At 32.8% G+C, this 16,136-nt stretch overlaps 1 protein-coding gene across 3 annotated transcripts in view; it reads left to right on the top strand.

Moving 5' to 3' along the window:
- Positions 1 to 16,136, top strand: part of LOC134706244 (zinc finger CCCH domain-containing protein 10-like) — a 121,683-nt gene that overhangs the window by 68,989 nt on the left and 36,558 nt on the right. For all 3 annotated transcript variants that reach the window (XM_063565011.1, XM_063565008.1, XM_063565010.1), the window contains one exon: positions 5,189 to 5,253. The gene's annotated coding sequence lies outside the window, so the exon portion shown is untranslated. The remainder of the gene's footprint in view (positions 1 to 5,188; positions 5,254 to 16,136) is intronic.

Raw genomic sequence — 16,136 nt, forward strand, 5'->3', positions numbered from 1 at the left:
GTGTACATTTAAAATATCAAATTCCCGACCTCAAAAAATTAGTTGGATAGGGTTATTAAGTGCAAAAATCAAACTTTCTAGAAAATGGCGTTGTCGCATATCAAATGAAAGCTCATCTACTCTGTATTACATATATCATACTTCCGATCTCAAAACTGTAGGCGGATGAGGTCATTAAGTGTTAAAAGCGAAAAGTTTGAAAAGGTATGCTTGTCGTATATCAAACGAAAGGTCGTACAAAGTACATAACGAAAACATCACTTTTACAGGAAAGACCTTTCAATTGTTTTACAAACAATTGAGATACTAGTTAAGGTCTTTCCTCTCCGCGAGGAAAGACCTTATTGTTTTCGCATGTTTTTTTTTTTTTTTTTTCATCCAGCATTTGTTTGACATGGCCTCCCCTAGTTTCTATTGGAGTTATCAAAACCAAATATGGACCATCGGTAGACCTCATTTTGAAGTATTACCAGATGAGGCTGTGTAGGATTTCATCATCCCCTTTAGAAGTTATCTCCCTTTTATTGATTTTTTTCAACATGGCCCCCCCCTCGTTGTTTTTAAAGATATCATGATCTTATTTGGACAATAGGTACATCTCATCATGATGTATTACCATATGAGGCTGCATAGAATTTCATCATCCCCTTTGAGAGTTATTTCCCCTTGAAACAATTTCTTTCCTTTGCTCATTTCTCAAAATTTTTTAGAGATAGAATCGATTTGAAAAAGGCAACATGTACAGAAACAGATGGCAATGTTAATGAACATATACAATCATTTTGTTATTAACCCTTATAAGGAGTTATTCCCCTTGAAAAATTGTATACAATTTTAGAAAAAATCTATTTCGAGAACTGGAAGTCGTAAAGACTTGGGACCTTCACCAATAATCTTTAATTCATGTGACCTTCAATATGCATCCAAGGTCAAAGGTCACAGAGTGCAAAAAAAAATTACGCTGCAATTTCAAGCTTACATATTAGGAAAACGATAAGACTTTGCTGCCTACATACAGCGTATAAAATGTTCCTCTCGACGAACTCTACATTTTATATAATAAGCCCAACAATGTCCGACCGTCTGTTCAAAAGTTACAACGGGATGATTCTTAAAAGTATAGTATTTTGTGTATATCTTTTTTAAGGTAACAGATATCAACCTACTATAAACTGAAAAGATGATCAGTAATGCAGGACCTTCAATTTGAGGTCAATGTCAGGTCATGATGAAATTTCACCTTGACCTTCACATTATACTATGACCTTGACCTTGTGATATTTGAAAGGTCAAGTGGTCTTGAGTTGAATGGGGATAGTCCCATGTCTCTACGACTTCCGGTTCTCAAGTTTGGTATTGCATCATATATTTGATGATTAATTGTGACCTTGGTGAACATTGAAATTGTCCCAATTCTTTTTCTATGATGTTGTCCTTTAACTGTAGATCATTTACCATTTAACAGATTTGAGATATCTGCTGTTGTTTTAGAGATAATGCAGTTTGAAATTTTGCGAGCGGCGGCATGTATTTCTGAATCAACAACAGCTTACCACTTAAAATGTTTAAGAAATTGAAGAGGTTGGCATAGTTATATGTTTGACCAAATACCAAAAACATTCCATGGGAAAAAAACACCAAAAAAATCATTTTGAAATTTTCATGTTTTGCATTGACTTTGTAAGTTTCATAACTTCTATTTATATAGTTGATATTGCATCATTATTTACAATTTGTCAAATGGGGTCATCTGATATATCAAATTGAAGGTCTTAATAAACTCTACTTAAAAATGAAAATTTTAACCCCCCTTTTCATCCCAGGGGGACAGGTTGGGTCATTTAGTGCAAACATTCAAATTTCTCAGATGGTAAGGTTGTCGCATATCAAATGAAAGAACATAAAGCGTACATTTCAAATTTCAAATTGACGTCCCCCAAAAATGGGTTGGATGGGGTCATTGAGTGCAAAAAATAAATTTTCTTTTAAGATAGGGTTGTTGTATATCAAATAAAAGGTCATGATGTGTACATTTGAAATATCAAATTCCCGACCTCCAAAAATTAGTTGGATAGGGTTATTAAGTGCAAAAATCAAACTTTCTAAAACATGGAGTTGTCGCATATCAAATGAAATCTCATCTACTCTATGTTACATACATCATAATTCCGATCTCACAAATGTAGGCGGATGAGGACGTTAAGTGTTAAAAGCGAAAAGTTTCAGAAGGTATGCTTGTCGTATATCAAACGAAAAGTCGTACAAAGTACATTACGAAAACATCACTTTTACTGGAAAGACCTTTCAATTGTTTTACAAACAATTGAGATACTAGTCCTAGATTTGTACTTGCTGCAAACTTAAAGATTGGTGTTAATTATGGAGCAGGAACTGCTCACCTTTCCTATGGGCTATTGGGAAGCTTCAGTTTATTTCGTATGGGCTATTGGGAAGCTTCAGTTTTTTTCGTATGGGCTATTGGGAAGCTTCAGTTTATTTCGTATGGGCTATTGGGAAGCTTCAGTTTATTTCGTATGGGCTATTGGGAAGCTTCAGTTTATTTCGTATGGGCTATTGGGAAGCTTCAGTTTATTTCGTATGGGCTATTGGGAAGCTTCAGTTTATTTCTTATGGACTATTGAGAAGCTTCCGTTTATTTCGTATGGGCTATTGGGAAGCTTCAGTTTATTTCGTATGGGCTATTGAGAAGCTTCAGTTTATTTCATATGGGCTATTGGGAAGCTTCAGTTTATTTCGTATGGTCTATTGGGAAGCTTCAGTTTATTTCGTATGGGCTATTGAGAAGCTTCAGTTTATTTCGTATGGGCTATTGGGAAGCTTCAGTTTATTTCTTATGGGCTATTGGGAAGCTTCAGTTTATTTCGTATGGGCTATTGGGAAGCTTCAGTTTATTTCGTATGGTCTATTGGGAAGCTTCAGTTTATTTCGTATGGGCTATTGAGAAGCTTCAGTTTATTTCGTATGGGCTATTGGGAAGCTTCAGTTTATTTCGTATGGTCTATTGGGAAGCTTCAGTTTATTTCGTATGGGCTATTGGGAAGCTTCAGTTTATTTCGTATGGTCTATTTGGAAGCTTCAGTTTATTTCGTATGGGCTATTGGGAAGCTTCAGTTTATTTCGTATGGTCTATTGGGAAGCTTCAGTTTATTTCTTATGGGTTATTGGGAAGCTTCAGTTTATTTCGTATGGTCTATTGGGAAGCTTCAGTTTATTTCGTATGGTCTATTGGGAAGCTTCAGTTTATTTCGTATGGGCTATTGGGAAGCTTCAGTTTATTTCGTATGGTCTATTGGGAAGCTTCAGTTTATTTCGTATGGGCTATTGGGAAGCTTCAGTTTATTTCGTATGGTCTATTGGGAAGCTTCAGTTTATTTCGTATGGGCTATTGGGAAGCTTCAGTTTATTTCGTATGGTCTATTGGGAAGCTTCAGTTTATTTCGTATGGTCTATTGGGAAGCTTCAGTTTATTTCGTATGGTCTATTGGGAAGTTTCAGTTTATTTCGTATGGGCTATTGGGAAGCTTCAGTTTATTTCGTATGGTCTATTGGGAGGCTTCAGTTTATTTCGTATGGTCTATTGGGAAGCTTCAGTTTATTTCGTATGGTCTATTGGGAAGCTTCAGTTTATTTCGTATGGGCTATTGGGAAGCTTCAGTTTATTTCGTATGGTCTATTGGGAAGCTTCAGTTTATTTCGTATGGGCTATTGGGAAGCTTGGGTTTATTTCTTATGGGCTATTGGGAAGCTTCAGTTTATTTCGTATGGTCTATTGAGAAGCTTCAGTTTATTTCGTATGGGCTATTGGGAAGCTTCAGTTTATTTCGTATGGTCTATTGGGAAGCTTCAGTTTATTTCGTATGGGCTATTGGGAAGCTTCTGTTTATCAACCTTTACTGTAGGCCACAACCCTTTTTGAAAATCTTAAATCCACTACTAAAAAGGTTACATGTACTACAAGCTATTCCTATAATCTTGATAATAACTACAAAGGATATACATGATTAAAGCGATAGTTATAGAATTATCATATTTGCAGCTGCTTTTGTTTTTTTTTCTGGTTATAACTGTGTTCTGCAATTTACCACAAAGATACTCCTGCCTGTGAAAACAATAAAGATGATTGAAGATTTCTTTACATTTTGAGATTAAATTAAAAAGATTACTTTGATTTACTATGTTTTTGAACTTTTGTATGGTTTTTATAGTCAATATTTTTGTTGGTGAGGTTTCATCATTGATAGAGGCTTCGGTTGTGAATAGTAAAATAACAAAAGTATCAAACTCTGAAGAAAATTCAAAATGGAAAGTCCATAAACAAATGTGGTGTTCCCCAAAGTTTGCAATAACTTACACAGAGCTTAATGAAAGAGGGGGCATGATACTTAGTAACAGCAGCGCATGAATGGGCTAAAGTTAAGTCTCAAAGGAAGGATTTTAGAAAAAAAATAGAGAGTGTGTTTACAAATTACAATATATTATCATATACCAAAGATATCTTCAATTTCACAAGTGAAGGACAAACTGACCAACATGGCAAAAATTAGACCAACGAAGGGCAACAGTCTACAAAACAAAGAAACCTTTAATGGCCGAGCATATTGAAGCCTACTGAAGCCAAGAAATGATCCTCAGCTCCACATGTAGATTTACTGATTATTATCATTTAATCTTGTCTAAGATTTTGTTGTTTAGTCCTAATATCTAATGTTGTTGCATTACAAACTTTAAATTCCATAACTTAGCATTTCTAATACCTTTGATATATAGCAGAAAATAAAGCATTCAAAGTAGTCAAAAATGTTAGATCATGCTTACTTTACCACTTTAAATATTCTCTGACAAATTTGAATATTTATTCTGGTTTCTGGTCAAGACACCTGTTACCAGTCACGTACCTGTATGATCTACAAAATGAAGCATTCAATGTTAAGTAATAATGCCTGAGTATAAACTGCACACAAACTTACCAGTGTATACATTTCTTCACATCGCAGCTGATTATGTGCTGTTACAGTTATTGACATTCTCAAGGGATCTTTCTATTGTAGTAAACCAAGGCAGATCTTTCTTATTACACAGATTCAGTCTGCAGGGACTATTCATTGTCGTGTATAAGGGATATATCATTGCATTTATTTATCGAGTGATGAGTTTTTCTTGTTTGTAGATCTTTGAAGTGGTGAAAGAAGGATGGATGTGTATAAAGTCTGGACTTGATTATTCTTTATAAAGGTGAGTACATTACTAATTACTGTAGAGCTAGACATCTGCTAGCTTTTTGTCTGTCACATAAGAAGGTGACAAAGATGAACTAGAAACCAGTAAAACAATGGGAACAGTCTAATGACACATGTATTAATCTTAAGGGCATTTCATTCTTTCCAAATTAGTACCAGTTTTGCTTATTATACTGACCAATTGAAATCACTGTTGTATCTTATGGTAGGGATCCCACTCATAAGATATGATAGTTCATTCCTTGTTGACAATCACATTGTGTGTATATTACATCATCTGTATTTGAATACCATATCTTTATGCCTTCCCAAAATATCTGATGGAAATAATTTTTCTCCAGCCTGTGAATCAATCTTCCATCACAGTGTTGTCTGTAGATCTGTTCATTTCTCAATCTTTTGTTGTCTGATGAATTCAATAATTAGAAAAATCAGAAATGAGAATCTATAGTTTAACGAGGGAGGGACTTGTAATTAATGTTTCATATTATTTCTCTTATTTTCATTTTTATGTCCCATTTATGGGCATTATGTTTTCTGGTCTGGGTCTGTTTATTTCGTCCGTCTGTCTAGCTTCAGGTTAAAGTTTTTGGTTGAGGTAGTTTTTCATAAAGTTGGTTCCAATCAACTTGAAACTTAGTACACATGTTCCCTATGATATGGTCCAAATAAGAGTTTTTACCCCTTTTTTAGGGTCCACTGAACATAGAAAATGATAGTGCAGATGGGGCATTCGTGTACTGGGGACACATTCTTGTTTTTATATTTCTTCTAATCAAAATTTGGATTAGTTTTAAATGCAGTTAGATCTCAAATTTGATGAGCATTTGGGAGTAAAAAAAAGATCTATTTGAAATATATTGGTGGCATCTGCAGGTGTAAGAGCTTGCTTACTTAACATTCTTCAATTTTCATCTAGGATAAATGATTGGAAAGTGTTGTTCAGTAAGGTGTACCTGCATTAATTATAAAAGTAAAACACATGTAAGAATAACAGAATTGACTTACATGACAGATTCACACTGCCAGCTGTGTCTTGTTATAGATAACACTAGGTGGATATAGAAGTTATATTTTGGTAATGGGTTGAATAACTACAACTTGTTTGTATAAACATCTAACTTTCGAATGAAATGGCATAAATTTATGGGAAATGTCAAAAACTTACTTTATTTTTTGTGTATTCAGTTTCTAATTACTTGATTTTTAGTTAGTTAATTTTATTAACAGTTTATAATAGACAATATCCTGGAAGTGAACATGACAAGAAGAACAATAGAGAAATGCATGTAATATTCTACCACACTCATTAAGTAGATTGACGTCCTTTGAGTGTATGCAGACATGTGCAGTTGTACCACTTAATTTGATATCCTAAAATTGGAGAAAAAAGTAAACAACGTTGTTATTGATTTGAGATTTCTTGTGTTAACTTTTCTATAATTGTTCTGTCAATGGCTGTTACAGCTATCAGTTCTATTTCCCATTTTTAATTTGAATTTAATTTGAAACCAAATCATGAAACTACAATTATCTCTGCTTTTCCACTTTTGTTCAGAACAATTGCAAACTTGATCAAGCTATCTGTTAAATGCATCATTACACTCCAAAATTTTATTGCTTTTGATTTTAAAGACCTTTGCCTCTTGGCCAAAGGAAAAAACTTTCAATTAACTCTATAATAGTTAATGTAGCAAGTAATTTCTCTGTTTATAAATGGCACCAAATTTTACTGGAAAAAAAAAGAAAATTGTATTAATTTTGTGTAGAAAATCAAATGAAAAAATTGTCTTTCAAAATGTGGGAAAATGTAAATTCATTTTGTAAATACTAGGTGATAATGTGATAGAATTCAATCTATTTGTATGTATCTTAAGTGGGTAAATTGTCGCTGTTATTCTGTGTTTAGCTCTGATTGATTTAGTTATTGTGATGTCAGCATCAATTTACATCAAATAAGAACTCCAGCAGCCTGTCCATTGCACATATAAGACATCCACCATAGTATATTATGGCATTTTTATTGCTTTACTTTGAGAAAGCCTTTGTTATTCTATTCCCAGTAAAATACCTTTGGAAAAACTCCAGATTATCTCTGTGGTCAGAATGCTTATTATAACAATGTATAATGATGAAATATTCTAACAAATTCACCCAAGTAATTTAACAGAGCAAATAACTTGTTTGTTAATAGCAGAATTTATTTAGAAAATCTTTTGTAAATGTTTACACATGCATTAAATAACTCCTGTTGAAATTTTTTTAATAATTTGATGAAGCAGAGAACGAAAAGCTTGATATTTAAAAAAAAAAGTCAAGTGTGAGAGATCAGGGAAGCAGCTTTAATAAAAAATGAAAAGCTACACATTGATTCATGTAAACTTATGTTGCAGACCTAGTTATTTCTGTAATTGTATGACACTTAACAAATTATAAAATATTGTTGTCACAAAATTAAATGATTGAAAATTGTACCATATAAAAATAAGATGTGGTATGATTGCCAATGAGACAATTTTCTATCCACCAAAGTTCAAAGATGTAAGGTGGATGTAAGCAATGATGGGAAACCAGGGCACGGTTCAGACTTCACCAATGAGAAAATACCATACTTTATAGTTTGCTTATTTAAATGGGTCTCTTGGTAGTCATACCACAGCTACTTATTTTTTTTTATTACCTAATTAATCAAAACTTGTAACATTCTTCACAAATAGTTTCAATAGTTCCATGTTATACAAATAATGAAAATAGTTCCATTATACTTATTATATGATAAAAAAAATGGATTAGAAAATTATATAGAAAACAAACAGTTAAACATTCCGAGGCTATAGCTGACATATAATTATTTACATCATTGAGCTTTGTTGTGTTTTTGGATAGCTGTCTTATTGGCAATCATACCACATCTCCTTATTTTATATTGAAAGATAGCACAAAAAAGTAGAGTCATATAAATGGGTAAAATCCTTCTATAGAAAAAAATGAGGCTCAAAGAGCTGTTGGGTTACAACATTTCAAAAAGTGGACCCTTGGTGGGAAAAGGGTGGAGGTGAAAATATGTAAAATGCACTAAAAAGAACATTTTATACACCATAATGGTGGAGTGCCTTGGTTCCCTCCCTTGATGAGTAATTGAAATAAATTGAAAATCAGATGTCTTGGCTTTGTAAAGAACAAATTGTAATGTTCTATTTGAAATGGAGAAAAGGTGTGATCATAAAACTACAAAGTGTTAAAGTAAGAGTCGTCAGACCTGTTGATTTTATTTACAAACAGCTTTTGTCATTAGGGAATTTATTGCTATTATTCAGTTTGATAATTTGTTGAAATCCATCAGAATTGTTTTAGTAATTACTCCAAGGATTAGCATTGTTTAAGTACTCTTAAGTATTTTATACTCAACACAACTTTATTTGTAAGTGACAATAGAATTGATTTTACTATTTAACTTGTAAACTTAATGGAAATTTTTAATGTTGTCCTTATATAATCATGGTTTAGTTTTCTTAGGCTTTTACATTAAACGTCTTGAGTGGTGTGAGGTAAAAACTAGCACAAAAAGTGTTGTGTAGACACTAGTGTCAGTATTTGTTATGTAGACCGAAATTTTAGTATTTGTTATATTCCCCAGCAGTGATTGTGTCTGTACATGAATACACTTTGAATTAATGATATTTTCATGGAAAGATTTTTGTTATGGTTTAATGGTCTTTAGTTCCATGATTCAAAACAAGTCAGCCTCACAATTGTTGAGAGATAATTCAGTGTAATTTATGACCCATTGAATTGATATTTCAGTGTATAATAACCTGTTCAATTGATATTTCAGTGTACAATAACCTGTTAAATAGATATTTTGGTGTATTTTAACCCATTTAACTGCATCCAAGACTTTGATCATAGTTCCCTGATGTCAGTTATAGCATGAACTTTTACAGTTCCAAGAATTTTACTCACATCTTGATGTTCACATCTGTATACTGTATTATTAATAAAGTATCATTAGGAGGAGTCCCAACCCTTTGACCCAATGAATTGTCTTCAAACATCAATATCTCTTGACTTTTATAGATGAGAAACATTTGAATTTTAACACAAATATCCCTAGTGAGAAAAAGATCTTACCATGCTGTCTATACTATATAAATGTCACAGTATGGCTATTGTTTAAAAACATGGCTATTTATTATGAAACTACAAATATTATCACTTTTGTAAGATATTCTAATTTTATCAGCTGTAATGAAACTTCAATGCTATATTTTATATTACCAGAGTATTATAATTTTTATGCATAAACTGGATTTTCCAAATTTCTTCCCTTACTTTGAATAATGCTACTTTATGAATAATATTGAAACACATTCAGCTATTAACATGATTAATTTGAGTTCCTTTATAATGACAACCTGTTTGATAAGTCCCTCGGGTATTCAAGAAGTTATACATTCCTGACTTTCAAATTTTGAGGTTTGAGTGTTCCTGGTAAATCCAGAAAATCTTTTGATATCAAAAGTACTTTTACCCAAATTATAATTAACTTCTTCATAATTAAGACGTATTGTAGCTAAATATAATTTTGTGAAATGAAATTGAGAATGGAAATGGGGAATGTGTCAAAGAGACAACAACCTGACCATAGAACAGACAACAGCTGGAGTCCACGAATGGGTCTTCAATACAGCAAGAAAATCCCGCACCCAGCCCATATCTTAATATTAATGACAAGAACTCAAGTTGAGGCTATTTTGGCAGATTTAACAGTTTTGAATGAAACAACAAGTAACTGGCCTCGTGCTAATATTAAGATTGTCTGCCATGTTCTCACATGTCAAAAAACATTATATTATTCCTCACTTGTCTAAATGTTGTGCCTCACATGCCAGAAGCATTATGTTGTACTTTACATACCAAAAAAGCACAATGTTGTGTCTGCATGTCGAAAAGCACAATGTTGTGTCTGCATGTCGAAAAGCACAATGTTGTTTCTACATGTCAAAAAGCACAATGTTGTTTCTACATGTCAAAAAGCACAATGTTGTGTCTACATGTGGAAAAGCACAATGTTGTGTCTTCATGTCGAAAAGCACAATGTTGTGTCTACATGTCGAAAAAGCACAATGTTGTGTCTACATGTCGGAAAAGCACAATGTTGTGTCTACAAGTCGAAAAGCACAATGTTGTGTCTACATGTCGAAAAGCACAATGTTATGTCTACATGTCAAAAAGCACTATGTTGTTTCTACCTGTCGAAAAGCACAATGTTGTGTCTACATGTCGAAAAGCACAATGTTGTGTCTGCATGTCGAAAAAGCACAATGTTGTGTCTACATGTCGAAAAAGCACAATGTTGTGTTTACATGTTGAAAAGCACAATGTTGTGTCTACATGTCGAAAAGCACAATGTTGTGTCTACATGTCAAACAAGCACAATGTTGTTTCTACATGTCGAAAAGCACAATGTTGTGTCTACATGTCGAAAAGCACAATGTTGTGTCTACATGTCGAAAAGCACAATGTTGTGTCTACATGTCTAAAAAGCACAATGTTGTGTCTACATGTTGAAAAGCACAATGTTGTGTCTACATGTCGAAAAGCACAATGTTGTGTCTACATGTCGAAAAAGCACAATGTTGCGTCTACATGTCGAAAAGCACAATGTTGCGTCTACATATCGAAAAGCACAATGTTGTGTCTACATGTCGGAAAAGCACAATGTTGTGTCTACATGTCAAAAAGCACAATGTTGTGTCTACATGTTGAAAAGCACAATGTTGTGTCTACATGTCGAAAAAGCACAATGTTGCGTCTACATGTCGAAAAGCACAATGTTGCGTCTACATATCGAAAAGCACAATGTTGTGTCTACATGTCGGAAAAGCACAATGTTGTGTCTACATGTCAAAAAGCACAATGTTGTGTCTACATGTCGAAAAAGCACAATGTTGCGTCTGCATGTCGAAAAGCACAATGTTGCGTCTACATGTCGAAAAGCACAATGTTGTGTCTACATATCGAAAAGCACAATGCTGTGTCTACATGTCGAAAAAACACAATGTTGTGTCTACATGTCGAAAAAGCACAATGTTGTGTCTACATGTCGAAAAGCACAATGTTGTGTCTACATGTTGAAAAGCACAATGTTGTGTCTACATGTTGAAAAGCACAATGTTGTGCCTACATGCCAAAAAGCACAATGGTGTGTGCTTTAATTTCAAATAGCACAAGTTATTGTCCCTCAATGCTTTGTGCTTACATGCCAAAAATCACAATGTTTTGTGCTTACATACCAAAAATCTCAAGGTTTTGTGCTTAAATGCCAAACAGCTCAATGTTTTGTTCTTAAATGCCAAAAATCTCAAGGTTTTGTGCTTAAATGACAAAAATCTCAAGGTTTTGTGCTTAAATGACAAAAATCTCAATGTTTTGTGCTTAAATGACAAAAATCTCAAGGTTTTGTGCTAACATGTCAAAAAGCACCATTTTGTACCTTTGAAAAAAGAAAACATGGTAGGATTGTTACAGGCCAAAAGTGCAATGTTGTTCTTCATATGACAAAAAAAACACAATTTCTAAATTTATTTATGAGATTGAACTTATGTGTTTGATGATCAAAACACACTTAAGGTGGCTCGTGGGTACAAAAATTTTTGCAAAAAATTAAACCTTTATTTTTTCATTACAAATTTTATTTATTACACTATTAGTTGTTACTTTATGATATGGTACAAAAAAAACACCAAAAATATGATTTGGTTTGGCCCCAGATGACTTTAAAAATTGAAAAAGCTCCAAATTATCTGCCTTTGGTGCCAAAATGCCATTTTTTGGCCTTAAATTTGAAATATCTTCTTAACACATCGGTGACATATATTTTTTATTATTGTTTTCAAATAAACTGTACATAAACTAAATAATTGTAAAATTTAAGCGATTTCTTATATTAGGTTATTTTTTTATTTCGATATTTCCTCTTTTTCTCCTATTTGTTCAACAGAAAAAAAGGACATTAACAGCAATGTATGCTTCTTCCAGAGGCAGATTTTAGCTTAAATGAACGGTGAACCCATTTTTTTATTTCATTTTTCTTTTAAGTATATGATAAAGTTCATTTATGAAAAAATATAGCGAAATCCTATATTAGAAAAAAAAAATCATTTATACCCAGGAGCCCCCTTAATTTGTTTGTTCTGTTTCATTGCTTCTAAAGCATTAAGACTTGCTGACTTCAGCATTAGGACAAATGTAAATTATTGCATTATAGAAGTCAGTGAGTGATATGATGTAGTATTATTATACATCTAACCCTTTCATCATTCACCTGTCCAGAGTAATTGGGTGTCTATTCCTTAGATACAGAAATGTTTATATACTGTCAGACGAGGATTCTGTAAAAACAACTAAATCTACAACAAATAAATAGTCTCACTGAGGAAATAAATTAAAATCTTATAGATTGTTTTCTCAGGAAATATAGGGGCAAAAAACCACTAAAATTTGGTAAGTTGATTGAAAATTGCTTGTGAAAGAATAGTAAATGGTCTAATGTAAGATTGTATATAAAGAAGTTCTTGTTAGTGTGATTGTCATGAAATGATCTATCAGTTAATAAACATCACAACATACTTGCTGACTATCCAATAGTTTTACATTAAATTCACTAAAAAGAAAATGTCTGTTCCAAGTCAGGAATATGACATTTGTTATCCATTCGTTTGATGTGTTTGACCTTTGATTTTTTTATTTTGCCATTTGATTAGTGAGGGACTTTCCATTTTGAATTTCCCTCAGAATTCAGGGAATTAACTTTGCATGAACTTCTTTCAGCACTAGTTTCGGTAATTTCTGCATGTCCTTTACATCAGTTGAAAATAAATAAAATAACTTTAGTATTTTTCACAGCTTCCGATCACTTGACATTGTTCTAAAAAAAAAAAAAAACCTTTTGACTGATTTTTAGTTCTAATATTTACACAATTTTTTGGTACAGTCTTAATTCTGATTGATTCAAATAAAGTGTAAATTGTATAGTGGCAATCTAGATTGAAAACTTGATTTCGTGTTAAAAGATTAAGCAAAAAATACAAGAAATCTATGAAAAGAGAAATATTGTACTAAACATGATAGATTACAGCTATTGTTTTTTTCTTTCTTTAAAAGCGCGATATTAATGGGTTTTGATGGATTACAATTTCATGTGAATTAATTTCAGACATATTTATTACCTTGTAGTATATACCAATAGGTGGCTGTGTTTTAATTAACATTCTATAAACATGTTCAGGTAAATTTATAATAATCAAGATTTATTTATTATATGTCAAGATGTACAATTAGATTAGAACATGTTTGATTCATTGAAGGATAGTTGATGGTTAGGAATTCCACAACAATATGTATTATTTTAATGTAAACAAGTAAATTCATTCCAGGTATTGGAATTAAAGAGAGCTTTGAATCCTATCAGCTTCACATTTTTGCTGGACATCAGTCAGACCAAACAATTTTTAGAAGACTGGGCCATACAGTGACCTATAGTTGCTTAGATGTCTGTGTCATTTTGGTCTCTTGTGGATAGTTGTCTCATCAGCAATCATACCACATCTTCTTTTTTATATTTGAATTTAGTCATAAAGTATTATAGACAATGATAAGAACTATGTAAATGTTAAAATGTGAGATGTGTTATGATTGGCAATGAGACAACTGTCCTCTTGAGACCAAGTCCTGGTTCCATCCATTCCTTCATTTAAACTTGTTTTTTCATGTCTATAACGAAGTCAGTTCTACGGTCTCAGTGCCTAAACAGAGATTAAATTTTTGGAGAAGTTTGTTTCTGGAACCTTTCAGTTGGATTTTTCTAATCTTTGGATAAGGGGCATTTGGGGGAAACATATTGCTGTTGATTTTGAGGTCACTTGGTTTTGAACAGATTGCCATTTCATTGTACTAGTAAAAGATTGAAATGAGTGGTAAACTTTTTATTTTTCTTTATACAACACACTTTGTCAGAAGACTGATAGTCTTCATCACAACTCCTGCTCCCTCTTCTCCCTCTTTCCCCTCCCCCTTCTTTAATAATACATCCTTGGTGCATCACTATACCAACTTCAACTTTCAACTTTCAACTTTTATTAACACTCTAGACAGTTTACACTGTAACAAGAGGCAGACAAATAATACAAGTAATAATTAACAACCATGAAGTTTAGTACCTGTGTTATTTCCCTATTCTTACAACAAGCAATATCTAAGTTTGTTTCCTGGATTACATTTAATTCCCTAACCTTTCCTAAAATCTGGACTCCATAGAACACATAGAATTGTTCTTTTGAGAATAATAATCCCCCATTTTATAGCATTATGCTGCACAATATGACACAATTATTTTCTGACGGAGATTAACCACCACATATTTGCCTTACACATTTATTTAGTAATGAAATCAGTCACAATCACATTATGGTATAGGAAGAAGATGTTTCTAATCAATTTCATTGCAACAGAAACTGATGAATGCTTGGAAGAAGTCATTGATTAAACAGTTACTAATTAATACTTTGACTTCATTAATATACCATACATCAATGCATGTATGTGGTGCAAAAAAATGTTTAATTAACAAGATTACATACCTGGTAAAAAAAACATGTGTTCAGATGTTATTAAATGGGGGAGAATTTCTCAGGGAAAAGGTATTTGATGTAAAAATATGGCATTTATATCAGTAGTGGGAGGTGAAATTATATTGATTATATGACCATATATAGAAAGAAGGGGTGTATATCAAAAATAGTTCATTATGTGTCTAATTTTCACTATGTTCTTGGAAAATATTTATCAGCAAAATTTGCTACATGCAACATTTGAATATTAATTTAAAGAGAGGTAAAAGATACCAAAGGGACATTAAAACTTTTAAATGGAAAAATAAACTAACAACGCCATGGTAGAAAAAAAATACCTGACATACAAACAACATAGCAAACTAAAGACTGAGCATTACAAATCCTACCAGACACTGGGGGTGATCTCATGTGCTCCAGAAAGATAAGCAGATCCTGCTCCAAATGTGGCACCTGTGACGTGTTTTACAAGTCTTATTAAAGAAGTAAGTCACATTGAGGGAAAAGGGGGACGGAATTTTAGTTGCAACATAAGGAACATACCTGCTATCTGTGAAACCAACCAACTCCTATAAAATGTACAAAGGGATGATTTCAATTTTCCCACTTCTTGTGTAACTCTTGGTATAATGGCTTCATTGTGGTCAGCAACCCGTTATCAAGGCAATTATATAGGAAAAACAAGTTTTGGGAGATATATACTCTGATTCCTGGAATTTTGCTACAATGAAATGGAATGAATGTTCATGAATGCAAAGCTAAAATCATCTCTTTTGTTGTGAAGTTTTGTCTTTCAAATACCCTCATTGACATTTTTTAGATGTCAGTCAAGATTTGAGGCAGACAAGTCACAACTGTATCGGTATAAAAACTTGGCAATTAAAGTATTTCTTTTGGATGTCTCCGTGACACACATACAGGAGCTCATATGTTCAAATTCTTCCTGAAATCCCAGCTTAAGAGGTATGATTGAGCTATAGTCTAATAACCTTAATGTCAGCAGACAAAATTACTAACAGTAGTCTTTATAGAAAAAAAAAATAAAAAGATGTGGTATGATTGTGAATGAGACAACTCTCCACCAGAGACCAAATGACATAGAAATTAGTAGTCTTTGTCTTTTCTTCCATTAAAAGTTCTAATCTCCAATCAGACAGATAAGCAGTTGTCAAGTAGCGTTTCATGGACACAATGACTAATGATATAAATTACATTGTTGATTTCATGAGGCAGGGAATGTTAATTT

This window comes from Mytilus trossulus, chromosome 2 (assembly GCF_036588685.1).
Source record: "Mytilus trossulus isolate FHL-02 chromosome 2, PNRI_Mtr1.1.1.hap1, whole genome shotgun sequence".
Lineage (NCBI taxonomy): Eukaryota > Metazoa > Mollusca > Bivalvia > Mytilida > Mytilidae > Mytilus > Mytilus trossulus.